Source organism: Rhinolophus sinicus, chromosome 8, assembly GCF_057876585.1.
Source record: "Rhinolophus sinicus isolate RSI-liver-muscle chromosome 8, RSI-T2T, whole genome shotgun sequence".
Lineage (NCBI taxonomy): Eukaryota > Metazoa > Chordata > Mammalia > Chiroptera > Rhinolophidae > Rhinolophus > Rhinolophus sinicus.
Window position 1 is genome coordinate 9,346,195 of NC_142508.1, and position 27,922 is coordinate 9,374,116.

General features: G+C 44.4%; 1 long non-coding RNA gene across 3 annotated transcripts in view; it reads left to right on the top strand.

The window, feature by feature from the left end:
• LOC141567579 (uncharacterized) overlaps positions 1 to 21,702 on the top strand; it is a 36,008-nt gene extending 14,306 nt beyond the window's left edge. Inside the window, exons 3-5 of one of the 3 annotated variants that reach the window (XR_016021910.1) lie at positions 5,144 to 5,261; positions 5,727 to 5,778; positions 18,392 to 21,702. This is a non-coding gene — a long non-coding RNA (uncharacterized LOC141567579). Of the gene's footprint in view, positions 1 to 5,143; positions 5,262 to 5,726; positions 5,783 to 18,391 lie in introns of all 3 variants that reach the window. The other 2 variants (XR_016021909.1, XR_016021911.1) reach the window with 2 other exon arrangements.
• Positions 21,703 to 27,922: the final 6,220 nt, after the last annotated feature.

The following is a 27,922-nucleotide window of genomic DNA, read 5'->3' on the forward strand; positions in this document are numbered from 1 at the left end:
CAAACTGGGGAGCTTAACACAACAGAGAGTTATTCTCGCACAGTCCTGGAGGCCGGAAGTCCCAAATCCAGGTGTCGGCAGGACTGGGCTCTCTCTGAGGCTCTACAAGAGGCTCCTTTCTTGCCTCTTCCAGCTTTTGATGCTGCCTGCAGTGCTTGGTGTTCCTAGCTTGCAGACAGTCTCTGTCTGTGTTGACGTATGGGGTTCTCCCTGTCTCTCTCCACATCGTCTTCCTTCTGTGTGTGTCTGTCTCCAACTCTGTTTTCTCTACTTATAGGGACACCACTCACATCGTATTAGGGCCCACCCTAATCTAGTGTGACCCCATCTTAACCTGATGACACTTGCAAAGACCCGATTTCCAAATCAGGCCACATTCTCAGGGAACAGGAGTTAGGATGTACACATATCTTTGTGGGGTGGGGGTGGGGGACACAATTCTACGCACAAAAGGGCACAGGCAGAATAAGCAGAAAAATGCAGGTTCTTAGCTGTACACATCTCTACTGCTGCATCTTCAGCTGTCCATAGGTGGGCGACGGGGGATGCAATGTTGGCTCGATTTAACCGAAATGTGTCACTCTCCAGTCAACTTCGTCTTGTCCAAACTGAGACAAGCCTTTTCTGGAACCCGTTTCCACTCGGCAGCCTTGACTGATGAGGGACACACCTAGACTCTTGCAGTCTATCAACCCTTTCACCAGAAAGTTCTTGGGGATATTTCTAACCAGTACTCACTGGTTTCAGGCAAGGTCAGTTTCTTCCTCTTTCACTCAGATACGCACATGGCTTTTAGTGGTTATCTTTTGAGCTGGCTGCTGAAGTTATTTTAGACGCTACAGTTAAGTTGACCCAGAAATCACTCCTCCTTGGAAACTACCTCTGAAGTGTTCTTCCCTCTGACTCTGTAACTCAGGATTACATAGTGCTCTTTCTCGTTCTGTAATCTTCCTCTGGCCTTTGACCAAAAGCAATCGGACTTCTCCGTTAAATGGCACTTAAAATATATATGATTTCATTCCAGATATCGGATAATTGCCGTGTACTTTCAGATAGTCACTTGAAGAGTCGCATGGAGGAAGTGCGTACTTCATGAACTGTGTGGGCTGCCAGCTGTCGGTTACCTTTCTAAGGACCTTGAACGGGGTAGAGGTTGGAGGGGCAGGGGCTGGACGTGGGGCTCATTCACTTCCTCCACGGCTCTCTTTCTCCTCCATCTCAGCTCGAGCCGGCCGTTTTCATCTCACTGCTCTCAGGAGAGTGGGAAAGGATGAGCAGGAAAGAGCTGATGGTTTGTAGAGGGCAAGGGGGAGGCTGGCCTGACCCAAATGTGGCACCCAAATGAACCTGAGTGCTGGTCTGGGGAGCTTGGCTTTGAACCACTGTGGGTTCCTGGACAGAGATTCAGGAGACTGGGGTGTACTGGATGAAATATTGACCCTTGGTCCCTCCTGGCCCCTGTGAACAGTGGAGGTTAAGCAGTATCCAAACAAGGCTGACGGTGATGTTTTCAGAGCACCCCATGTCTTGCCTGCGACCTGAGGGCTAGACACCGTGCTCACAGCTCTGCGTGCATTGGGTACCTGCCAGCTGCCCTGAATTTCTGTCCTGTGTATAAGAACAATTCATTCTTTTACCTTGGGTGGGCTCTTCCATCTTGCTTTTCAAAATCCGGATTCACAAAAGAGTCTTAGTTTTACAGTAGAGCTCATTTCTGCCCCCTCCTATAGTACAATTAATATATTGTATACAATTTGTAGAAAGTCTGTTTACAAAGGGCTCTGTAAGAAGATCCTTTTTCTTGAAAGCACAGAAACATGAATAACGGAAAGGCTCCGAGTCCATTGATGGTTCACTTATCACAAGCAATATTTAATGCAATAGAATGAATTGCCCCTCGAGAAAGGACTGGGTCTGAGGTCCTAGGAGCTTTTTATAACAGCATTAAAAGGAACCATGCAGTTGCCCCTGACATTCAGTCAGAACTGCACCTAAACCACAATAGAGCTGGGCCGATTCTTTTTTTTTTTTAAGCTCTCCATTAAAAAAGATCTTTGAGGCAAGCCCATTATTTCCTTTGTTAGTTTGGATCAGAGTCTAATAGCCCTAACAAGTCAAAGTTCTTTTGCTTTCTTGCTGTGATTGGAGTCTATTCCTTTTATGTCATGTTCTCTGGAGAGATGGGTAAAAACACTGTCACCTTCCAACATCTGTAGACCTGTTACATTCCTGAGAACTGCTGCTCACTGGCACATTTATTATTTTCATTTTTATTATCTTTTAGAATTCTTAAACATGGATTTTAATATACTTCGATGAAAAAAATGAGCACTGTTGGAAAGGAGAAACCATGGGTGTTTAAAATAACAAAAGGGCTAGCAATCACTGTTTTAGGTTATACCTTACTATCATTTGCTACCGTCTTATCTAGGCTGTGTTTCTGACGTCTCGGTTATTTTCTGTTTTCTATCGGAATTTTTGGTTTCGCCATGTTTCTTTTTAAAAAGTAGCACGTCCGTGTGTTCACATTCGAATCTCTTTGGCTTGTTCTGCATCTCCCTTTCCCCAAAAGACATAGGGAAGAGTAAGTTCTATACGTTGAGTACTCAGTGAAGGCAGAGTGAAAGAAAGTTGTGCCCATAACTTGTAGGACGTCAGAAACCCCAGCCTCCTTTAGGCCGAGCCGCATCCCGATGAGGGCTTCTTGCTGATGTCACATCTGTGCGGGTGTCGTAAACCAAAGGGACCTTCAGTTGCTTGTTATTCTATGGTCTTTGTCCCACGTTCTTGCCAGTACCTGTAACAATGCAGCCGGTTCTGGACGATGTGCTGTCGCCTGCTGCCTTCGCCTGAATGACAGGGATTATATCACACCCTCGGGTCCCACACTGCAGTTTAAGGCCATGAAAACATAGAACCACGCTTGTACGCTGGGTGCCAGCTCTAAGGACCTCCTGCGTACTTGGACGACCCTTCCTCTGTGTCCCAAGGTGGCCCCAGGGATCATGCGGAGGGCTTGCCAACAACTTTTAACAAAATGTTAACAGCCATGAGTCTATACTTGTATGTAGAATCTAAAACCACAGAACAAATGAACAAACAAAACAAAACAAAAACAGACTCATAGAAACAGAGGCCAAAGGGATGGTTGCCAGAGGGAAGGGGATGAGGGGAACGGGTGAAAAGAGGGCAGGGAAATATAGCCAATAATATTGTGATAAGTTTCATGGTGACAGATGATCCCTAGAATTAGTGGGGTGATCACATTGTAAGGTATGAAAATGTCAAATCAGTATCTTGCACACCCGAAACTAATGTAACCAATATAATATTGTATATCAATACTTACATGAAAAAATAAAAATACATTTTAAAAATAAAAGCATAGAAAACATGTAATAAACACATAAAACCCAAGATATAAACTTTATTTTCAAAAGTCATCGGAGTTTAAAAGTGAGTCAATTTTTGAAACGATTAAATGTGCGCATGTAGGAGGCAGGATGTGACCGGAGGAGTGTGAAGGTCCATTCACATAGCTGAGGTTTGGGGCCCCCCTGGAGAGAGTACAGCACCCCAGGGCCTTCACCCTGCAAGCCGTGTCCCACCAGGCCCCTTCTCTCTGTGCTGTTCCTCTTTTGCCTTCCTTATTACTCTCCTCTTCCAGGCTCGTTCCTCCTCCCCTCCCTTCCTCAAAGCGTCTCTGGTGATCCTCTGGGTCTTAGGAGGGAGAAGGAAGGAAGCTTACATGCACTGATCATTAATTACGTGCTGGCGGGTCATAGACATAACACACATGAGGTTCCGGCTGCTAGTGAGGTTTTGGGTCACTTCCTTTTGGGTGCAACTCACATTTTAATGTGCTTATATATTAGGAATCACCTGGAGATCTGGTTAAAATGCGCATTCTGGTCTAGTAGGGCTGGGGTGAGGCCGAGATGTTCACGTTTCTAACACGCTCCCAGGTGATGCTGAATCTCCCGGTCTGTGGCCCACACTTGGAGCAGAAGGGTTGAAGGTGTGGCTTTGCTTCTTTAGATAAGGACAGAAAAGGGTATTTGTAGGAAGAGGAGGGGTTCTGAACCACTTCTTTCATCCGCTGTGAAACCCGTCTAACTATTATGAACACTGTTTACCAGTCCTGCAGTCTTGTTCCCCGTAAGGAGTACAAGGTGTTCCTTTACTGACCGAGGTGGTTTGTAATGAAAACTTTTGGCTCCAATTGTTGCTAGGATGCTACCAGGGGAACCAGCCACACAGCGGGAGTGTGTAACCCAATATTATTGTGTGTGAAATAACGAGCTCTGACCTTAGAGAGGTAGGAAGGGTTCAGTTTCCCTCTTCTGCTCAGGTGACGGGCTGGCACCCTGTCAGGTGACAGGCTGGCTCTGGTGACGGGCTGGTTAGGCAAACCTGGGTGTGTTTCTCCATGTGGGGCTGCTGCAGACCCCTTTCTCTGGGAGAGAAAATCAGACTGTTGAACTGTCCAGACTATATTGGTATGTTTACATCTATTTGGTTATGAGCACCAGACCTGCCCGCGAGTTCTGAGGGTTACGATAGATACAGCATTTTAAAAACAAGCCAGGTAAATACAACGTGACCCAGATTGAGGTCACATTAAAACGAAGGGACTCAGTTCAGGGCCATGCTATTTTAAATGAAATGACCAACCCTTGATGTTATCTCACCTGTAGAGATCAGAGAGCGACGCTATTGTGAGGCACTGCAATTTTCACAGTCCTTTCTGTTAGGGCAGAAAAATCTACAGAAGGAAAAAGGCAAGGCCAACTTTTCTTTTTAGATTCAGCTGGAGCCAGACACTGAGAAAAACCAAGACCTCCTGTTGTTACAAGGCGCTACATGATTGCAGAATCGGAAGTGCGGAAAAAAAAAAGTGTTTTTGGGGGTTAGCTTACACAAATGTGTTTAAGTTTTGTGTGTGTGTGTGGGGGTCATTGTATTCTGGACTCCCTTTCCCTCCAGAAAACACACACACACACACACACACACACACACACACACACACTCACACTCACTTACAATGTTCCATGTAATTTCCAGGGATTAATGGATGGTCTCGTGAATCCAGGGATTCCAGGTTAAAAACTTCTGATGAAAATACTCTCCCTTGTTTTGGCAGATGAGAAAATTGAGGCCCAGAAAGGAGGTGCCCGAACACTGGTCTCGTAGCAATGCTTACAGTGAACTAATTCGACAGGAGGATTTAAGGACCACAAATGTCCACGGGGACACCCGTGGTGAGTATCTGCACGTCATTTATTCCTGAAGGCTCTGAGAAGCATAAGCGGCAAGAGTGTTTTGAGTTACTGACAACTAGTAGCTGGGAGAATCCCAATATTTAACGCACTGACATTTTGAAGAAAAGTGGAAATAGTTGAACCAGACACTCACTGGACCTGGATTTTATGATGTGTTCAAAAGACATAAGTGAGAAGCCTGCAGCTACTTGGTGGCTGTGTGCTAAGCTGCAGTTTGGGGTGTTTTTTAAGGCAGGTAATAAATTCCTTTCAAAGTCTGAATTCACATACCCCTGTGAATCTCCCACAGACTCCCATACTGAGGCAGGATGAGGGCTCATGGGAGCTGAGGTCTCAATTTGGCAACATATTTTGGGGCTAGGCCCCTAACACAATGCCTGGCACAGTCTAGATGCTCAGTCATTACTCATTTGACTAAATGGGCTTTATTTAACATTAGTACAGTTTTCTGGAGCTGGGAGATGCAGGAAGCTGGGGAGAGACCAGTACACAACGTGTAAGTAAGTACACAGTGGAAAGCTGGGGTTTCCAGTGAGGGATTTAGATGCTTGCAAACATAATGTTGAGCAGAAGAGGTCAGACACAGAAGAAAACGTACAGTGTGATTCCACTTATATGAAGAACAAATATGGACCGAACTAACCTATGTTATTAGAAGCTGGAGTTTCGGTTCCCTCTGGTGAGATGGAGGGTGTGTGGGAAAAGGGGCTTCTAGGGTGCCGCCAATGTTTTCTTTCTGCACCTGGCTGCTGGGTAAACCTGTGCATAAGGATGCAGCAAATGATACCTTTAGGACTGAGCACTTTTCTGTGTGTGTGTTATATTTAAACAAAAACATTTATTTGAACAACACACACACAGAATGAAGGGTCTAGACCAGAGCAGTCTCAAACTTGAATGTGCGTACAAGTCCCCTGGGCATCTCATTAAAATGCAAAGTTCTGAGTCATTTGGTCTTGGGTGTGGCCTGCAGTTCTGCATTTCTAGAGAGACCTAGAGATGGGTATCTACAGGATATCTTATTAGAGAGGTCCCAGGAGTCTGAGGAAAGTGTCCTGGGCCTATCCTTACGTGTGGGAAGGACTCCGTGTCCAGGAATTTTCACCTGGTAGGTTATCAACCCACAGAGCAGGGGTTTTCAAGACCAGCCCATACCGCCATGTAGGTTTGTGGCATTCACCCGCTCACAGCACTTTCCACAGGTGATTTTTTGACTCCTGGGTGGTGATCAGGGCCTAGAGCTCTGCCACTGCAGTGAGGTGACCAGCCAATGACCAGAAAAAAAAACTAGTAAATGCCTTGTTCAGGGAGAGAGACTTAGGTAGTAAAATAGAACGAAAAGACAGGAAATGACAGGAAATACATACTATAGGAGGTGGTGTTTTCCCGGGACCAGGAGAGCACCAGGGGCCTTCCAAGGTACCTGGAATAATCTGTGTTTTATGCTAGGTGATGGGTACACAGCTGTGCTTTTATTATTACTCTTTATACTGTATATGTACACATTATGTGTACTCGCTTGCTTGTATGCGATGTGCACAGTCTGAAAATGCAAATGCAATGTAGTATCTTAAGATACATTTTACGATGGGCTTTCTCTGTGCTTGACTTTTATTTTTATTTTTTAAGAACATTCTGTTCTTTAAAAAATGTTTTGGACATATCAGAGTAGATTGGCCATTATGACTTTGGGAAGGACACTTTATTTTGAGATTCTGCCCCCTCTTATGTTTTCAGTGTAAAAACGCCCTTTCCTTTGATGGCATTTTGATGAAATCTTGATGATAGTAACTGTATATCTGGGATTTAAAAACAAAGCCTCCCTTGCAGGTTAAATAACGAATCGACAACTGTAAATTTCCCCACTGCTTCCTCTTTTAAAAAGTTAACTGGTCTGTGGCGTGCAAAAGACTGGGACCACAGGTGTAGACAACAGTTTGGAGGGAAAGGAAGACGTTGGTATCCAGCTCAAGGAGTTTGGGGGAAAAAAAAGAAAGGAAAAAAAAAGGAGAAGAAATCAAAGGAAAGGGGGCCATGGAGGAGGAATAATTCCTGGAGAAGATGAAAAGGATGGGTAGTATCTTCTGAAGTTTTTTCAAAGCGTTTTCAGATACACTGTGTGAGAGTTTGGTAAGCTTCCTTGTGGTCCAGAAAGAAGGCAATGACGTAAAGGGAAACAGAAGCGCTCTCTGTCATATTCCACACTAGCAAGTGGAACCTCATTGCAGCTTTGTTTTCCCAAAAACTGAACTTGTAAGTACTCTGCCACCAAGGAACAGTGCTCACAGAATCTCAGAGGTGGAAAAGAAATTAGAGGTGATGTCACAACTATTATACTAACCTGTATCTAGTAACCTTTTAACTCTGTGCCCTGGGTGAATGCTTTACAGACCCCAGCTCATTTAATCTCCTCTCATCAACCATAAGGGTAGGTGTTTATCCTCTTTTATTTTATTTTAGATTATGACTTATTATATACATATATTCTGGAGGGGGATAATTTTAAATTCACAGAAAAACTTGCAAAGGTAATACAGAAAGGTGCCATGTAGCCCTCACCCAGCTTCCCCTAACATTAGCGTCTTACATAACCAGGGTACATTTGTCAGAACTAAGAAACTAACACTGAGAGACTACTATGAACTCAACTACAGGTTTTACTGATTTCACAAAGTTTTCCACGAATGTCCTTTTCCTGGTCTAAGACCCAATTAGGACAGCACATTGTATTTAGTTGTGTGTCTTCTTCGTCTCATTTGGTCTGTGCCAGTTTGTTTGTCTTCCCTTAAGATGATATATTTAATTATAAAAACTTCAAGCCCAAAGGAAACAATCAACAGGATGAAAAGGCAACCTGCAGAATGGGAGAAAATATTTGTAAACCATGTATCTGATAAGGGGTTAATATCCAGAATCTGTAAGGAAGTCACCATAAAAACCCCAAGTAACCTGATTAACAAATAGACAAAGGACTTGAATAGACATTTCTCCAAAGAAGGTATACAAATGGCCCATAAGCACATGAAAAGATGCTCAACATTGTAATCAGCAAGGAAATGCAAATCAAAACCATAATGAGGTATCACCTTGCACCCACTAGAATAGCGACTATCAACAAAACAAAACAAAGCAAAACAAAACAAGCCTTGACAAGGATGTGGAGAAATTGGAAGCCTGATGCACTGTGAGTGGGAATGTAAAATGCTGCAGCTGCTGTGGAAAACAGCATAGAGGTTCCTCAAAAAATCAGGAATAGAGCTACCATAGGATCTGGAAATCCCACTTTTGCATATCTATCCAAAAGAGCCGAAAATAGGTTTAGTACCGTGTTTACTGCAGCATTATTTATAATAGCCAAGAGTGGAAGCAACCTAAATGTCCATTGACAGATGAATAGATAAAGAAAATGTGATCTATGTCCCGTGTTTCCCCGAAAATAAGACCTAGCTGGACAATCAGCTCTAATGCGTCTTTTGGAGCAAAAATTAATATAAGACCCGGTATTGTATTGTATTATATTATATTATACCAGGTCTTATAGTAAAATAAGACCTGGTCTTACATTAATTTTTGCTCCAAAAGACGCATTAGAGCTGATTGTCCGGCTAGGTCTTATTTTCAGGGAAACACGGTATATAATGGAATATTATACAACCTTAAAAAGGAAGGAAATCTGTCATATTGTCATATGCTACAATATGGACAAAACGTGGGGACATTATGATAAATGAAATAGCCAGTCACAAAACGACAAGTACTGTATGATTCCACTTACACGAGATAACTAAAACAGCCAAACTCTTTGAAAGTAGAACAATGGTTGCCAGGGGAGAGGGAAAAGGGAATCGTTGTTCAGTGGTAGAAAGCTTCTGTTTTGCAAGATGAGAAAGTTCTAGAGCTCTGTTACACAACAATGGGCATATAGTGAGCACTAGTGAACTGGACACGTAGACATGGTTAAGGTGGTAAATTTAAGTTCTGTGTTTTTTACACAATAAAACAACAAAAACTTCCAGCTTTATAGACAAGTGCCAAGGAAAAACCAACTGACCAGCCAGGAAGAGCAGGAGCTAATATTTGCTGAGCTCGTCTTCAGAGCAGCCCCGCTCAGGGTTCCTTTGCACCCACTGCTCTCCTATCTTGTTTCTTGCAGAGAGACCTGGTTTGGTTTGCAATTTTCTCTCCAAGTGGTATGTGCTCAGGGAAGGGCTTCGGCTTTGGCAAAGGTGTTACTCTAAATAGGTTTACAAACAGTGCGTTTTCTGCCTCTGGATGTTGTTCTCAGAGAGTGCCGTTTATTGTAGAAGCCTCTTTTGCCTTGCATATGTTGTATATGCAGGCAACTTATAACACTCCCCTAACTTATAACACTCCCCACCTCCAGTGGGCAGCTGTAACATTAGAACCCCGCCATGGGGAGAACATGAAGGACAGTGATGGAGGACAGTGCCCTCCGTGGGCAGAACTTTAGCCGTTCACCTGGTGGTTCATGGGCTCTGACTAATGGTTTGGCTGCCTGGTCAGGGACTTGGAAGGACCAAGACTGGAAATTTGATGATAAGGAAGTCTGGGGAGCAGGTACATGGATAGATTTCTCCGAGCAGGAAGGAAAGCGTGATCTCAGCAGAAGAGGATTTTACTGATCCGGTGGTTAGAATGATCCATTCTGTGCATGTCAGTCAGCCTCGTTCCCCAACCACTCGAGCCATTGCCCCACGTCCGGGATAAAGCTCATGTGTGGGCCCAGCAACATGGACTTGCTCTGTGTCCGAAGGCAGGGCAAAGGGGTAATGGCCACTGTAACAAGAAGGTGTCTTCAGACTGAAAGGTGATGCAGGCAACTCCGTAGAATATAATATAATTTATTATAGGGTAATTTACTTATAGGGGTGTAGGCTCAGAACAGACGGATGACCTAGCAGTTCTACGCAAATGATTCTCCCCTATCGACGCCTGTTACTGTACTTTTGTAATAGTATAACTCAGGTACTAATGATTGACAAGAGAAAGGGACAAAGAATGCAGTAACAGCTGGGGCCATACCTCCTAGTGGTCTGTGACAGATGATTGTGTATAATCAATACTATCACCAGTTTGATATTCCTCTCTGTTGTCGTGCCGTTCCGGCCTCACAAAAATATTTATGGCTACATTTATGGAACTCGGATAATCATCAACTAGAAGGCTTTGATATGCTTGCTAAGGACAGTGGCTTTGGTCAAAGGTCGTAGCATGAAAGAAATCCAGGACACGGAAATGGAGTTAGTTTTGCTCACATCCACATGTATACAGCTCACCAAGGCCCATCTGGCTATAGCCACTGCTGAGCCCAGTCTGCCAGCAGCGGAGACCAACAACAATATGGCACCATTCCCCAGAGCGATCAGCCAGCTAACGGGTGACAGGGTGGTCACAGTGGGCCACTTCCACCAGGGCAGGAGCAGCGTGTGGTTCTGATCAGAACAGATACTCTGGTGATTGATTTGCCTTTCCTGCCCACAGTACTTTGCCACAGCTCCTGTCTGTGGAGTGGCTTACCCACCATCAGGGCACCCACACAGCATCACTTCTGACCAGGACTCATCTCACTGCAGATGAAGTGAGACGATGGGCCCATGCTCACGGAATTCATTGCTCTTAGCACGTGCCCCATTATCCAGAAGGAGCTGGGTTGATAGAATTGTGGAAAGGCCTTGCCAATACTTGGTTGTGGTGCCAGCTAGGTGGCAGTGTCTTTGGGTTGGGGGCAGTGTTCTCCAGGACGCTCTGAGCCAGCCTCTAACACGTGGTGCTGTTTTCTCCAGCCAGGATTCACCAGTCCAGGCAGGAAGGGTGGGTAAGGAGCTGCTCAGAGGAGCTTTGCTTTCTGTCCCTGCAACTGTAGGCTCTCCTGGGTTAGAGGTCTTAGTTCCCAGGGAAGGACTGTTTCTACCAGGGACACAACAGTGATTCCGTTGAACTGAAAATCGATACAATCACCTGGCCACTTTGGGCTCCTCAGGCCAAGGAATCAACAGGCAAAGAAGGGAGTTACTGTACTGCCTGGGGTGATGGATCCTGGCTGTCAAGGGAAACGGGGTTGCAACCACACCATGTGGGTAAGAAGGATATGCCTGGAACACAGGCAGTCCCCTGTGGGATGTCTTAGTATTCCCAGGTCCTTGATTAAAGTGGTGGAAAACTACAGCAACCCAGTTCAGGCAAGACTGCTAATGGCCCAGACCTTTTCAAGAATGAAGGTTGGGTCACCCCGGCAGGCAAGGAACCACCACCTGCTGAGGTGCTTGCTGAGGGCACAGGGCATATGGAATGCGTAGTGGAAAGTAATTAAAAAGATCCGCTATGCCCACATGACCAATTGCAGGAAAGAGGATTGCAACGGTTATGGTTTTGGTATGAATATGTTTATGTCTCTCTATCTCTATATCCATATCCATATCAAATATTTGTGTTTTCTTTCCTTCTCCTTTCCCTTCAACATCTAACTTAAGACATGTTGATTGTAATTAATGCTGTACCTCAGTATTTTAGTTACAGGATCACAGAGGGAGAATGAATCAGCTAGAAAAAGAAACATCACCCACAGACAAAAAGGGGGCTTGTATCTCTTCTGGGGGAAGGGTTAGTGTGTTTTTGGTGGTATGTGGGACAGTTGTATCATGTTAGGTAGAAGCATTGCTTTGTTATTGTCTTTATCTGGAAGTTAAGCGTGGCTCAAAGAGGTGCCAACTTGGGGTGCGGGGATGGGACTGTGGTGACTTTATGTGTCAACTTCGCTAGGCTGAACTACATTTCCCAGAATCCCTCCCCTGTGTGTTACCAGTTAGGGTGGGCCCCAAGAGAGTACTGGAAGGTAGAAGTGAAGCAGTAGCTGTTTCATACCTTACCTGGTGTCACTTTGGGCTCACGTCAGCACTGGGCAGCAGCTGGGCCTGCAACTCTCCCACCTTCCCCTGATCCGCCAGTTCCTGGGCCAGAGTGCAGCTAGCCCCATGGCACAGGGCAATGGCTGCCTCTGCAAAACAGACCCTCAAGGTCAGGGGCAGTGAAAACTGACACAGGTTTCCATTCATTCCAGTTGGTTCCAGCTTGTGCTTGTGGGTTACAGCCTCTCCTTGTTCTCTGTTACATCTATTTCCCACCTCACTGCCTGTGAACTTCAAGCTCCAACATTGGACTTCATCATGTGAAGACAATGTACACACATAGTTTCTTAACCAGCTCCCATGATTGCTAAGCTCAAATGTCTGCAAAAAAAATCTATTGTCTGTCTATCTATCTATCTATCTATCTATCTATCTATCTATCTATCTATCTATCTATCATCTATGTATCTATCTATCTATCATCTATCTATTGACTTACAGAGCAGACTTACAGACATACAAGGGGAGTCTGAGACCAGCTTAATTTTTTCCCCTCCTTTAAAAGTGATTTTTTATTTTTACCGTCTACCATTGTGTCTGAATAATTCTATTTTCGCCCCTTAAAATCTTTGAAGCTCAGAATCTTGATCAGGATGTGTCAATGTTGGTTATGCTAAAACAACTTTTCCTGGTATATGCCCTATCTTTTCAACCTTCAGATTGAGTTTTGCATTCAAGCCAGAGGAGTCTTTTTATATTATATCTCTGAATAATTTTAAGTTCCTTTTGTTGAGATCTGTGTACCAGGGACATCAATTATCCTTAATTCGTAGAACATCTTTGACTATCCCCTTCTTTCTAGATGCTTCCATCACTTTGTCGTTTTCCTCTACTGCCACTATTGTCTTAAGTCTCTCCTCTTTGATGTGAATCATGGTTATTTTATTAGTTTCTTTCCTAATCTATTTATTAGGGCTGATATCATAGTATTTTGGTTTTCAATTTATTTCCTTAGCTCTGCAACCTCCCATTTCATCTCATTCTGTTACTTTATCTCATTTTGTGTTTTTATTTTGTTAAATTAAATCCATATTACATTTTCTAAAATGCAAAATACTTGCAGAGAATCTCTCTTACGTGGGTTCTAGCCTCCAGAACTCTGAGATGGTACATTTCTGTTGTCGAAGCTGCTCCATTGGTGGGACTTTCTTATGGCAGCCCAAGCAACCTGGTACCCCTGGCCACCTTGTGTGACATGTCAACCAGCCCCCTTACTCTCTCCCTCTTCTTTATTGTTCTTTTGGGCAACTTATCCTCTTCTAATATACACATCACGTAATTTCCCTATTTATTTTCTTTATTACCCATCTCCCCCCACTAGAATGAAGGCAGGGATTTTAGCTTTTGTTCACTGATTTGTCTGTAGTTCCTAGCACATGATAGGAGTTCAACAGATAATTGTTGACTGAACAGATAACAACCAAATCTGACACCTAGCCTATGCTTAGAAATGACTCAGTGTTAGGCCTATGGAGAAATAATGAAATCAGCTTGACTTTGCCTTTATGATTTTTTGGGAAAATGTCTTTGGATTCATTCATTCATTCATTCATTCATTCAGAGAATATTAACTGAGAGCCTACTACATGCCGGATACTGCTCTCAGTGGTCAGAGTACAGCAGTAAACAAAACCAAGACAGAAAAAGAGACAGTGAACAGAGAGCTTATGATAGATATAATGCCAGGTGGTGAGAGGGACAGTGAAAATTAATTACGTGGGGTAATGTTGCAGGTAACTATTGCTGTGAAGCAAACCACCAGAGACTTAGTGGCCTGAAATAACAGTTCCATATTGTCTCCCTTAGTTCTTTGGTGGACTGGGCTCGTCAAGGTGTTTCTTGCTATGGGTCTCACATGTGGTACAATCAGGTGTTGGCCGGGCCTCGTGTCACCTGAAGGATAGGCTGGGTGGGACATTTGGGGTGGCTCACTCACTTGGCTGCCGTTGATGTTGGCTGCCAGCTGGGAGCTCAGGTGGGCTGTCATCTCACCCACTTGTGGCCTCTTTCCATGGCCTGGGCTTCTCAGCGTGGAAGGAGCTCTCCAAGAGCAAGTGTCCCAAGGAGCAGGAAGCAGAGGCTACCAGGGCAGTTAACGGCTGTGCCTGGGGCTGGAGCAGCGTCACTGCTACCACATCCTGTTGGGTAAAGTCATCCCAGGGCCTCCCAGAGTCTAGGGGCTGCAGAAGGAGCACGTGGGATGGGAGAATTGCTACAGCACCTTTGGAAACACACAGTCCACACTGTATGGGGATATTGGGTGGTGGGCAAGCAGGAGAGAAAGTGCTCTTTGTAGGGAAGGTCTTTCTGATAACGTGACCTTAGAGCACAGGCCTGCGGGGAGTGAGGAAATGACCATGGGGATATGTGGGGAAGAGTGTTCTAGGCCAAGGGTGGCAAGTCCAAAGGCCTTGAGGCAGGAGCACTGCGGATGGTGCGGAGCAGAGGAGGTGAGCTGGGAGGGACCAGCCCTTACACGACTCAAGCAGTGTCTCACCCTGAGGACCGAATGGTTCACCAATGCACAAAAGCTTTGTAATGGGCTGGGGGCCTTTGCAGCAGCCCTTGTTGGCGGCTGCCCACGCTTGCCCCGTGGTACTTGACTTTCCTTCCCCATCCTGAGGTGCTGTCATCTGCAGGTTTCCCATTGCTCCTTGATCGCCACCAACCCATGAGACCCACTTGTTATTAAGTCACCCTCCTCAATCCAGAAGCCTGGTGCTAAGCACCTCACTCATGTTGCTGTGTTTGCTGCCACAGGACTCTGCATCCTGTGCCCCAGAGCAGACCCTGGGTACCGTGTCATAGCCTTCCTATTTTCCCACCCTTTGTTAGCCCTAGGTGCCCGTGTCACAGCAGTGCTACTTCTCAGATCAGCCCACCTCAGAAGTAGGGCCCAGGGGCTCCGTGCTGGCACTGCAGCCTGTCTTGTCCCCTGCCCAGCTCCAGCTAGGCCCCTTCTATGGGTCTGGATTCTCAGTCCATGACCCATCTCACTGGCCAGCTGAGGCCTATTTCATGCCTTCGGATTATCTGAAACCATGACCGACCTCAGCCAGGCTCTGGACTTCTGGTTTCCTCTCCTGATATTTCAGGCAGGCGTATCTGTCTGATATGTCTCCTGAAGACCGAGAGCTGGGAGAGTGGATACTTGGTGGGGAAAGGTGCCAATTTGGGAGCCCATTCGTGTGGCTTTAGATCTGGCTGTGCCACACACTCATGATGTGCCCTTGGACAAGTAATTTAACCTCCTGTGCTTGTTTTTTCTTCAATGAGAACTTTTATTGCATCCTTGAAATATTACAAGTAGGTCCTAAGAATGATCCATCATCTTCTTATTTCCGTAGCTGGATAACTCTTAGGTCTTCATCAGCCTGCTGACCTGTTCCTTTTTCAGAGGCTTAGATCCCATCCCAAAATGTTCTGGTATCTTCATTTTTAACTGTGGTCGCTTGTGGGATCAAAGTAGCCACCTGAATTTGATACAAGTTCAATGCCTTTTCTTGTAAGAATTAACACATTTTTCTGGTCTTGAAATATGGAACAAGCAATGGCTGGCCTCATTCAAACACTAATGATGTATTTCTTGCCCAAGAAATTTCAAGAGGCCCATCTTCCTGAACGACAACTGTGATGGGGAAGTGAGCACACAGACCTCGTCTTTTAATGGAAGCGAGGGTGGCGCCCTCGATCGTGTTAAACATAGCAACAGATAGTGCAAACCGTAGCCCGTTCCTTCCTATTTCCACGCCATTTGTCAGCCTGCGGCCTCTTTAAGGAGACTGAGTTTTGCATGGATGTGATTGAAGTCCCTCCACGGGGTGCCTCTGGGCCCCCCCACAACACCTGCACATCTCTTCGGAGCGATGTCTGCATTTTCTGGAATGTCAGCAGCCTGGTTGCTGAGATGGGCTTCATTCTCCCAGTAGAGGAGGCCAGGAGACACTGACCTCACAGGTGCCCTGTGAGGCCACCGAGTTGGTGCATACAAAGGGCTTAGAAGGGAGCCTGACACACGGAAGGAGTCAAGTGTTGGCTCTAATTATTTTACTGTATGAGAGTCTGTGACTCCTTGGACCAAGCTCTAGGCCTTTTTGTGTGGCTCCCCAGAAACAAGCCAGGCAGCTGGACCCCACCTTGAGGCCCCACATTCACTGGACTTCTCAGGTTAGTTTCCCTTCCCGGTTGGCCCCACGATCCTGATAACCCATCATGCCCCTGACCTGGGCCTACTCAGAGAGCCCATGTGTAAAGTCCACATGGTGATAAAATGTAGCAAGAGTCCATTTGAACTTCCAGGGGCTGGACCACTAGGCCCAAAATGAGCATCACTACCTTTGGAGACAAAGTCTTAGCAATTGGCGAGCTTCCGAGTGTGCACACAATAGGAGCTTTGGTTCATTAGCTAGAGAGCGGCAGAATTTCTTTATAATAGGCACTGGGTGGGAAGGGGACAGTGTGGTTGGAGGAGGCTAAGAGGCCTGGCTTGAGATTTTCTTGCGGTGCTGCCTGCCAGCATGCCGTAATTAGGGGTGCTTCTGGATCAGTGGAGGGAGGCAAAGTCTCGGGTGCTTTAGTGCTGATGAGTAGACATTGTAGCTCTCTCCCCTTTTGGGGAGCGCTGGTCTAGTGAGTCAACCTGAGCACAAGACGGTAAAGAATCAGGAACATTTGAAGGTTGGAAACAGTCTCTGGTTTCCGTGTTACTTTTTAAAAATTAATTTTTACTGTGTTAAAAAAGAAAAAAAAATCATCACAAAGTTTGCCATCTTAACCATTTCTAAGTGTTCCATAGTGTTAGGTACATTCACATTGTTGCCCAGCCAAACTCTAGAACTTTTGCATCTCGCAAAACTGAAACTCTCTAGCTGTGAAAGAACTGCTTTTCCCTTCCCCCCAGCCTCTGGCAACCATCGTTCTAGTTTCTGTTTCTGTGAATTTGACGATCCTAGATACCTCATGGAAGTAGAATTATACAGGATTGGTTTCTGCGTTACTTTTGAAAGCCTGGAGTTTTGGAAACCTTTATGATAGCCGCCAATGCATAGGCCGTCCTCCTCCTGCTCCTGGGGCTGGGTCACCTGTCACCTCCTTGGGGTCTCCTACCTGTGCTCAGCACACAGGTGCTGCCATCTTCCCTCTCAGTCCTTAGCCAGTGAATCCCTGCTTACACTGTTCCTGGCGGGCTCCCCCAGCCATGAGTCCTACCTCCCCTTAAGACTTTATCCTCGCTGCGACTCTCCCCCAAAGCCCCTGCCCCATTGACCCCTTCCCCTGGCTTACTCCTACTCAACCTTTAAGGATCAGCATTTTGGACAAACATCAGGGAGATTCTTGCACAGGTGGTCTGGGAACCAGCTTTTTAAGCAACACTGCTGCATTGTAATGGCCTGTTTCCTTGTGGGTCTCCTCCACTATGGTCAGCTCTGTAAAGGCTGTTTGGCTCGTTCCTCCTAACAGCTCCATCTTGCAGACTTCGGGAGATCTGGGAATATTTGGTGAGTGAGTGAATAAAGGAATCCGAAAACAGCTCGGTAGAAAAGTAAGACAGAGAAAAGGTTCCTGGTGAAGATGGTGGATTAAATGCATGCATCTTTTCCCTAAGGAAACCCTACTAAGACGACAAGAAAGGGATTTCAAAGATAATGTATAAACCCGCGAGGAGGGTGACGCGGCAGACCTGAGAGGCGGAGTCACAAGTGGCCAGTGGGAAAAGCCAAGAACCGTGGAATCCTCAGGCAGCACGAGGGACTTCTGGAAGTGGGGTGAAGACAAGGGAGAGATCGTAGGGGCCATCTTAGAGGCTCCCTGTCATATTGTGTGAGCTCACAAGCACGAAATGTAGCCCTGAGCCAACCAGCTTCCTGCTGGCTGCCTAGTGTCTTGTCCACACAGCTGCCCGAATCCTGGTGAGCCCTGGGTTTTCCAAGATGCACCCACCATTCCTCAGAGGGGATCTGAACACTATCCGACCCAGACCCTATTTTGGAATAGCTCATCCTGAGAGCCTTCACTTCGAAGTGACAATACTGTCCTTCCCTTATTCAGCTAGGTGTGTGCTTACTACCCAGCTTTTCAAAACTCAACAAAATTTGGTTAGGTATATATGTTTAGGTGGTAAAACTATTTTAACAGTAAGAATATAATTAATGCAAAAATCGTCCAACTTGTTGCTTCTTTCAGGAGGAGAGGAGGATGTGATGGAGAAGGGACACACATTGGGCTCTACAGTGCATTGAATTGTGTTCCCCCCCCCAAAAAAAGGTATGTTCAAGTCCTAACCTGCAGTACCTATGAATGTGACTTTACTTGGAAATGGGGGTCTTTGCAGATGTAATCAAGTTAAGATGGGTCATACCAACTGGATTAAGATGGTCCCTAAATCCAATGATTGGTGTCCTTCTGAGAGAAAGAAGAAGGAGATTTGAATACAGACACAGAGGGAGAACACCATGGGACAATAGAGGCAAAGACTGGAATGATACAGCTGCCAGCCAGGAACACCAAGGATACTCCAGAGGCTAAGAAGAGGCAGACTTTCCTCAAGAGCCTACACAAACCTTCTAGCCCCAGAATTGAGAGAATTCCTGTTGTTTTAAGCCACCCAGTTTGTGATCATTTGTTACAGCGGTCACGGGAAACTAATACAAGCCCCAAAGTTTTACTAACGTTACATTTCTTAGCCTGGGTTCTGAGTACACTGGCTTTAGCTTCATTATTGTTTTTAAACCATACTCATATTGGCCAAAAAGGAACATCTAGCGAGTGTCTGGGCTTTGAACATGCATTTGGGTGGGGCACATGGGCTGTGGGTTTCCTACGAGTGTCAAGATTGCAGCAGGTCTCGGGGGTATTTGCAAGAGGGGACGCTCTGGAGTTGAGCTTGAACATCCTAGATACTGGGCTACAGCTCATATCAGAGGGACTGTGGAAGCTTCCTGTGCTACTATACAAGCAAGCGTTTCAGGTGGACCAGACACCATCCCAGCAGGTGCAATGTCAACAAGAAGATGAGAGGCCCTCTTTCCTGGGTGCAGCCGGCGCTGCCTCCTCACGGAAGGTCCTGCACTGGGAAGCTTCAGTGGAGAGGCTGTCTGTGGGGGCAGGGCGTGCAGGTGTCCCTCAGAAAGCTCTGGGGTGGAGGGTGGCTAACCAGCAGCATCTGTGCGCAAGACAGCCAGGGGGCTTCTTTCTATCTGATGGGGGATGTATTGGAAAGAGCTAAGCAAGAGCCCTGCTGCCTCAAACGGACACGGTCTGAGCAGCTCCACCATCTCCAAGATGCTTATTCCTACCCTGGGCCACACCTGGCTCTCTGTTGATGACCCTGTGGAGCTCCCAGGAACAAGGCCTCACCAAGGGCCCCCAAGGAGCTCCCTCGAGAAACTGACGTGGACAGAGCAGCCAGCGGTGGGACGGAAGAGCCCCCACCCACCCCTCGTGTCATGGGACTTCCTCTCGACAGGCCTCCTTCAAAACCCTGCTGGCTTCATAAAAACCCATGTGCAGAGCAACTTCCCTCTTCCCTTTTCTCAGCCAGAGGGATCAGGACCTTGTGATTTCTCAGTGATTTTTTTGTTTCTCTTTGGTTCCCTGCCTCTCAGTTAGAGGAAATAACAACCATCCCAGGAATTCTCGATAAATGTATATTATTTTAGCTGAAAAAAATTTTTTTAAAGGATGGGACAGTGAATATTATACAATAGAACTATCCTAAACAACTAGACACTGGTGTTGAATGTAGAATAAAAGTACACTCTGAAAAGTAAGATGGGAGAAAATCACTTTATGCCTCTCTTAAAATTGTTACGTTCTGTTTAACAGATATTCTGGGGAAAGGATATAATTCCCTTAAAAGTTGGGCTGCCTTGCAGCTGAAGCCAAGTTGTAAAGCTGTTTGGGATGTAGAAAGGTCAGTAAAGAGACCAATCATACGGTCATTTCTAACGATCTAATGGGAGGGGTATTTGGAATGGTTGACATGCTGGCTGCCGAGGAAACCAATGATGGGAAAAATAACATCACGGGGCTTTTTATATGGCCCACTGGTATCATGATGCAATGTGATTATTTTTCTGGCTTTCCATTTCTGCCACAGGAAAAGGAAGAAGTGAGGGAATCAGAGGAGTACTCAGATGCCTAATTACCAGTGCTGCTCTCAGATAAATTATGAGTGGGCAGTTAAAGAATTCTCTTGCTACAGCAAAGAAACAAAGCAGCCTTTAAACACTTTGGATGTCAACATGCCCTAATTTCAAAACCACTAGAGCTATATATAACCCCAAAGATAATCTTTTTCTCCAAGGAATGATTAAACAGAGTAAAAAAAAAGAAAAAAGAAAAAAAAAGTCACCCCATTCCCCATTTCTGAACCTGTGGCAGACATCATTAATCAATCAAGGCAGATTTTTTTCCCCATGGAACCTAGGTTCCGTGGAACCTAAATGCTGCCCCAGAATTCTTCTCAATATTACATGCCTGACAGCTACTAGAAATAGATCCGAATTGGTATGTGAACTGAGCCAACTGAAAAGGCACCTAGTCTGGCAGTTAAAAGTGTAGTCTTTGGAGCTAAATCTCAGCTCAGCCACTTAAGCTTTCAGATAAGTTTCTGTACCTTCAAAATGCAGATAATAATAGTACCTATCTCACTGGATTTTTGTAAGGATTAAATTAATTACCACACCTAAAGAGCTTTGAACAGGACAAATAGTAAATACTCAATAAATATTTTTTATTTTTCCAGAATAAAGAGTTAAAGAGGATCATTTACTATTTAACCCTGGAGGAAGAACTAGATTAAGATTTCTTAGTAATCTATAAATTGAAGATTTATTCAACAAAGATATATTTGGCAACTAGAGGTGCCAGACTATGTATAAAATGTCAGGAAGTAGGGGGCTAGTAAAACAAGGCACCAGTTTTATCTAGGTGATGTATATATATAAATCTTGTTTAAAGTTGGAATCCTTTGAAATGAAACAATATGCTAACAAATTATTGTTTTATATTCAGTTGTTTTACATCAAAATTCTATTTAGTAAACTAATAATAATTGAGAAGATAAATGGTCAATTAAATATGGAAAACTCCTCAACAGGGAAACAAATTAATACAGTGATAAGAATGGGGGTGGGTCAAAAGAAATAAAAAGAAGATCAATCTAGGCAGTTCATATCCAAATATAAAAATTCCAGGAAGAAAGAAGAGGCAAGTAAGAGGAGAAAATCACCAAAGAAATAATATAAAAATATTTCAAAACCTGAAGGGTAGATGTCTCTAGATGTGAAAGTCCACTGAAGTGCATGACAGATGAATGCAAAAGACACTTATCAAGACATATTATCATGACATTTCTGAATCCCATGGATAAAAACAAACAAACAAACAAACTAAAAAACCCAAAGAACAAAAAAAACCAGAAAGGGTAGGGGAGTGTTGGAAACTAGTCATATGTAAAGAAACAAGAGTCAAAATGGCATTGGATTTTTTTTTTAAAGATTTTTTTTTTTATTGGGGAAGGGGAACAGGACTTTATTGGGGAACAGTGTGTACTTCCAGGACTTTTTTTTCCAAGTCAAGTTGTCCTTTCAATCATAGTTGTAGGGGGTGCCGTTCAGCTTCAAGTTGTTGTCCTTTCAATCTTAGTTGTGGAGGGCACAGTTCAGCTCCAGGTCCAGTTGCCATTGCTAGTTGCAGGGGGCACAGCCCACCATCCCTTACAGGAGTCGAACCTGCAACCTTGTGGTTGAGAGGACGCGCTCCAACCAACTGAGCCATCCGGGAGCTCAGCGGCAGCTCAGCTCAAGGTGCCATGTTCAATCTTAGTTGTACGGGGCGCTGCCCACCATCCCTTGCGGGACTCGAGGAATCAAACTGGCAACCTTGTGGTTGAGAGCCCACTGGCCCATGTGGCAATCGAACCAGCAGCCTTTGGAGTTAGGAGCATGGAGCTCTAACCGCCTGAGCCACCGGGCCAGACCAGCATTGGATTTTTAACCTATAATTTTATACCCAGCCAGTCTATCTATCAAGTGTGACGGTAGAACAAAGGTGTTTTCAGACTTTGTGATTTGAAAAATATACTTCTTTTAACAGAATTATGCTTTAAGGCATAATTTTTTTAAAGGTAAAATCATGACTCAAACAGATGTAAAATGAACATGTATTAAATATCTTTCTTAACTCGTGAATGAGGGAACCAGTAAAATATTACAAAAGAAGTCAAAGAAGCACACATTTTTATGGAATAAAGGAATTTTGAAATGAATTTATAGACATGAAACTATCTTTTTGTATGGGGTGGGGAGAGGAACATGGATTATTATTTGCATATCAATAGATAATTATTTTGCATTGCAAAATTATCTACAATTTACAGAGTTGTAAAATATAATAGCTGAAAGGCAATGAAAACCACAGAGCCCCCATAGAATCAAAATCAGATAACTGGAAAGAATGTGCTCTAAACATTGCATAGTTTTTCACCAAAGCACACATTTTCCAAGTACACTACCCAGTGACTTTTATTGGGACACTGTTAGAGAATATGCTTCATGAAAAGGAGGGAGTAAAGTTTTTGTAAAAAGAGAGAGAAACATGGGATATCCCAAACATGGAATAGTTTATCAACCCTGGAGGCTATGAAGAGAAGTCACAGGACTACATCAGAGCATAGGGGAGAGCCCAGCCAGCTCACAGTGCAGGAGGAAGGGGGACTCCTGAAAGGCTCTGGGAAGAAAACATGGAACCGATGAGCTTGAGCATATGGAAAATATCACGGAAAGGCCTTTGGCAGAGATGTTAAGGCTTTTAGACACTAACGGTGAGTAATAGAAATAAAGTGAATAAAAAAAAAATGAGGCCATCATTAACTTTAGGAACACTAGAGGGCTGCACAAGAATAAAGCTAAGTAATGCTTACTTGGCTCAACAGTGAATCCTTGCATGGTCATTACAATGTAAAGACTGATTATTTGTTTATCCAAAAAGTGTAATAAAACTATGTTGGGATGATGGGTGTACATGTGGAAGAGTTATACTCACCCACTGAAGTCAGTGAATAATGTCTAAAAATAGTAAGGTAAGAAATAGCACTAGAAGCAGAGTATACATACATATGGAGATAAATACCAGAGAAAATAGCTCAAAGAGTTGCCAGTGGCTGCCTAGGAGAAGTAGATCTTGTTGGCGAGAAAGCTTAGGGCAGGCAACTGCTGTTTTTCATTAAAAACTTATGTACATAAATACACATATATGTGTAAGTATACCTGTATGTACTTAAAATAAATTGGAAAAATGATTATACCTAAGAAAATATATATATTATTAAGTGCTGGTAAGGGGTAGGTAATCTAAAGCACTGCTAGTGAAGTATAAATTGGCACAGTCTTTTTGGAAAGGCCACTTGGCAGAATCGAATGAAATTTTACGTGTACACACCCTGCAACCCAGCAGTAAAACGTCTTCGTCTTTATCCTCAGAGAAACACTTGCATGTGTGCTCAGGGAAGCAGGCGTAAAGATGTTCCTGGAACATTATTTATAAGGTGAAAAAAAAATGATAATGCTGTAAATGTCCAATAAAAGGAGAATGGGAGTACAGCAATGAAACCGAAATGTCTGGTTTTTATACTGTGTGGCTGACACATGCTCCATGTCCTATGTACTGACTAGGTAATACCTCCTTGATAGACTGTTCAGTGAAAAACACAGGTTCCAGGACAACAATATTAAGGTTAAAATCACAATCACACCCACACAAAATAAAACAATGTATTTTTTATATGTTCACATAAGTCTGTCCACACATAGAACATGTTCTGGAAGCATACATACATAGCCAACTGATGACAATAACCAAGTAAGGAACTTTACTATATCTGTACTCTTTTTGGGGAACGAGGGGAAATGCAAATCTATTGCTTAAAAAGATTTTTTTGAATTGTAAAATACACACAACATAAATTTATTACCGTAACCATTTTTAAGTGTAAAGTACAGTAGTGGTAAGTACATTCACACTGTTGTACAACCAATCTCCAGAACCCTGTTCATCTTGTAGATCTGAAACTCTAATACCCATTAAACAACTCCCCATTTCTTCCTCCCTTAGCCCCTGGCAACCACCATTCTACTTTCTGTCTCTATGACTTGACCACTTTAGGAACCTCCTGTCAGTGGAATTGTATAGTATCTGTCTTTCCGTGATTGGCTTATTTCATTTAGCATGATATCCTCAAGGTTCATCCATGTTGTGGCATGTGTCAAAATTTCCTTCCTTTTTAAAGCAGAATTGTCCTCTTTTTTATGAAAATGTATACCTGTATTCTCAGTGAAATTAAAAATAAATACCATTTTCAAAAGAAAAAGCAAAGAATGCTTAGAAATATCGACTGGTAGAAAATACACAAAAATGTTATTTATTTCTGGGTCAGGCAACTATGGTCACTTAAATTTTCTTTCATATATTCTTTTTTGTTTGGGCCATGTGTTATTTTAACACTAGAAAAAATATTAAAACTAGAAAGCAAGAAAATATGCTATTCTGGTTTTGACACATCACCACGGGAAAACTGCCATTTGGGAAGAAGCACCGTATCTTGACACCTTGGGATGAGGCTCAGTGGACTCTGGAGAAGGTAAGGGCCCCTGTGCCCAAGGCTTGGCCCCTAAACTTAGGGTCATAGCCCTAAAAAAGCATGTAAAATGATGCTCAATGTAACTCAATATACAGATGACAATTTAAAGTACAACGAAGTTTTTTTTTTTTGCCTATCAGTTAGGCAAAGTTTGATAACACTTTGTTGGTGTGTTGGTGAAGCTATAGCAAAACAGATTATCTCAGATATTGTCGGGAGGGCAAAGTGGTTCAATCTCTACGGAAAGCAAAATCCATCAAAATTACAAGTGCACATGCCCATTGACTCAGAAATCCCATTTTTATAACAGTAATTTATCCAACAGGTAAATGCATGGACAAAATCATATATATATATATATATGATTTTGTATATATATACACACACACACACAAACATATTTGTTGCAGCATTATTTATAATAGCAAAAGTTTGGAAACAACCAATAGGGGACTGGTTAAAGAAATTTCTGTTGTTTAAGGGACCCAGTCTTAAGATGAAATAAGACGAAAATGAGTATTGGGGGAGGCAACCAGCAGGCTCACCATACCTGCTTTTTAATTACAGGAGGCCTTTCGGTGGCATGGCACAGGGGCAGCGTTAGGAGGCACCAGGATTGGATAGCCTGCGTCCCGTGCACAGCCTGCGCTTGGGGCAAGGTCTGTGACCAGGAGAAGCTGGGGTGGGGGTAGGACGGTTGCTGGGTGTACCATCAACAGTCGTCCTGACGTTTATTATTAGGATTTAGCTACAAAGCTCCCTTGAAGTGAGGCGTACCTGTGTTGGCAACCAGAGGGGCATGGGATTACTACCTATCACCTGAAGCAGCCTGGTCACAAGTGGGCTTTGGGACCAATAAGTGCCCTTAGGAGGTCAGGATACAATCCTGACTCAGTGCAGAAGGAAACAAACTTCCTGACCAACTTTCTAGGGGCGGCATAGAAAGCGCTCCGTTATTCACCCTCCCTGTGTTGTGACCATTTTTCTCATTGTTGTCCTGAACCGTCCAGGCCCGGCCAGGTTGCTTTTGAACTTGATCTGTTTGCGCTTTGTAAGCCATACCCCTCACTGAGGATTGCCCTGCCTCTGAGAATATCAGGGTAAGTTTTATCCAGATGGGTCTGCATTTTCTCTGCACTCCAAAAATGAAGGGGGTGGTTTCCCAACTTTCATGACATGGTATCTAGGAAAGAAATGGGTAAGAATAATTCAGAGGCCAAAATGGGGGTGTAGAAAGTTGCTTCACCACATCTGCCTTGCGGGTCCCGAGGCCTGAGTCCTGCTCAAGTGCCTGACGCTCAGCCGGCACCGAGCAAGATAAGAGAGGAGGGGAAAGAGAGGGTTAAGACTGTTCCGGTCTTTTAATGTGATGAAACCAGGGTGGACCGTCTGCCAAGAGCAGGTCAGGTTCAAAACAGGAAACCCCAGGGTAGTGATAAATGCACACTTCTCTATAGATTTTACATGGATCTCTAGGGAAAGTGCTGGAACTGATCTCATTCAACATTTTTTTTACAAATCACGTTGAAGAGGAGTACACAATGAGCTCTCCAGCTTTGCCAACCACGCTAATCTCTTCCAGGTGCTGAAACACTAAGGTAATAGGGAATCACTGCAGGAAGCTCCTGCAGCTCTTACTGGGAGAGGCAGGAAAACGGCCCAACCAAGGGGCAGGAGCAAAGTGGAGTGGAGAACAGAGTCAGACTCTGCAGCCTGGCTTCTCACCAATGCCTTTCCCAGGGATCCTGCAGCTCCATGTGTCGGTGTGGGCAGTGGGGAACAGGTGGCTCAGGAGTTCTGGGGTCCCTGCCCTGCCTGGGAGCCCCTTTAACAGCCCACACCTCCCTGGCCTGCACGTAGAAGCTGCAGCTTCCGGGTACCCCACCCATACAGAATTCCTTCAAGGAAGGCCGTATGTTATCCTTACGTTATCCTTAAGCTCTGTGGTCATCTCCATGGGTTCTCTCCTACCTGGTCAGGAATTGCTGACCTTCCATGGCTTCTGACCTTAAGCCTCCTTTCTGCTTGGGTGGACGGGGGTGTGAGCTCAACCTATTCCACACCTGGATACTGCACCCCCTGCATCATGGGGTCTCCCCCCCTTTCAGTGGACCTGGCCCACAGTACGTCTCCCCCTCCACCCCTTTCCCCTCCAACAAGCATGTGCTAGGAGAACAGAGAAGCCCCACCTCAAACAGTTTTTCTCTAGAATGAAGGCAGGTGCTCACCATTCTGCTAGTTGTTTGGTGGGACTTTTCCATCTCCCCTCCCCTGAGTCCCTCATCTCTGCTGGGAGCTTTACCTCAGCGTCAGGTACTTTCTTAATTTCAGATGCACGTAGTTTGCTTGATTTCACCTTGGTATCTCCCGTTCCTTCCACCTGTCCCCACCAATGGTTCTGAATCCTGTTTTTAGGCACCACAACTAATATTCTCTAGTATTTAATTTCCGGTCACCTCACCGGAAACCAACCAGCCAGGCCCAATCTGCAATGACTGAGAAGTTAGAGGATTCCCAGGAAAGAGAAAGCCTTCTAAGAGTAAGAGATTTAACTTTGTCCTGCTGTATATATTCATTACTGTGCATTAAGCTATTTATGTGCTGTCGCCTTTTGAGGGGTAAACTTTCTTAAATTTAAGTTGTTGGGAGGGCAACTAATGAAATAATTGATTCAGGCAAGGGTTGTCAATGAGCACCGAAATCATTAGGTGAAGACTAAGTGAGAGACAGGACATTTGCACGGTGCCAACATGTCACCCCAGAGTTCCTCGCTAATCACAAGGGAAAAAAACAACTTTATACGATAAAAATCTGTGATCAAGTGACCAAATTTAGCATTATTCATAGAGGGACTACAACACATTACAAGGTTCCTGATGTCACATGGTGTGAAATGTTCTTGCCCATATGGTTAACCATAATCTAATCACCTTAATTGCTCAACTAGGGTTCCGGGAAATAGCCCCAATGACCTAAGGCGTGTGTATTTGAGTTCTCCAGAGAAACAGAACCAATAGGGAATACCTACACACACACACACACACACACACACACACACTCTCACACACATACAC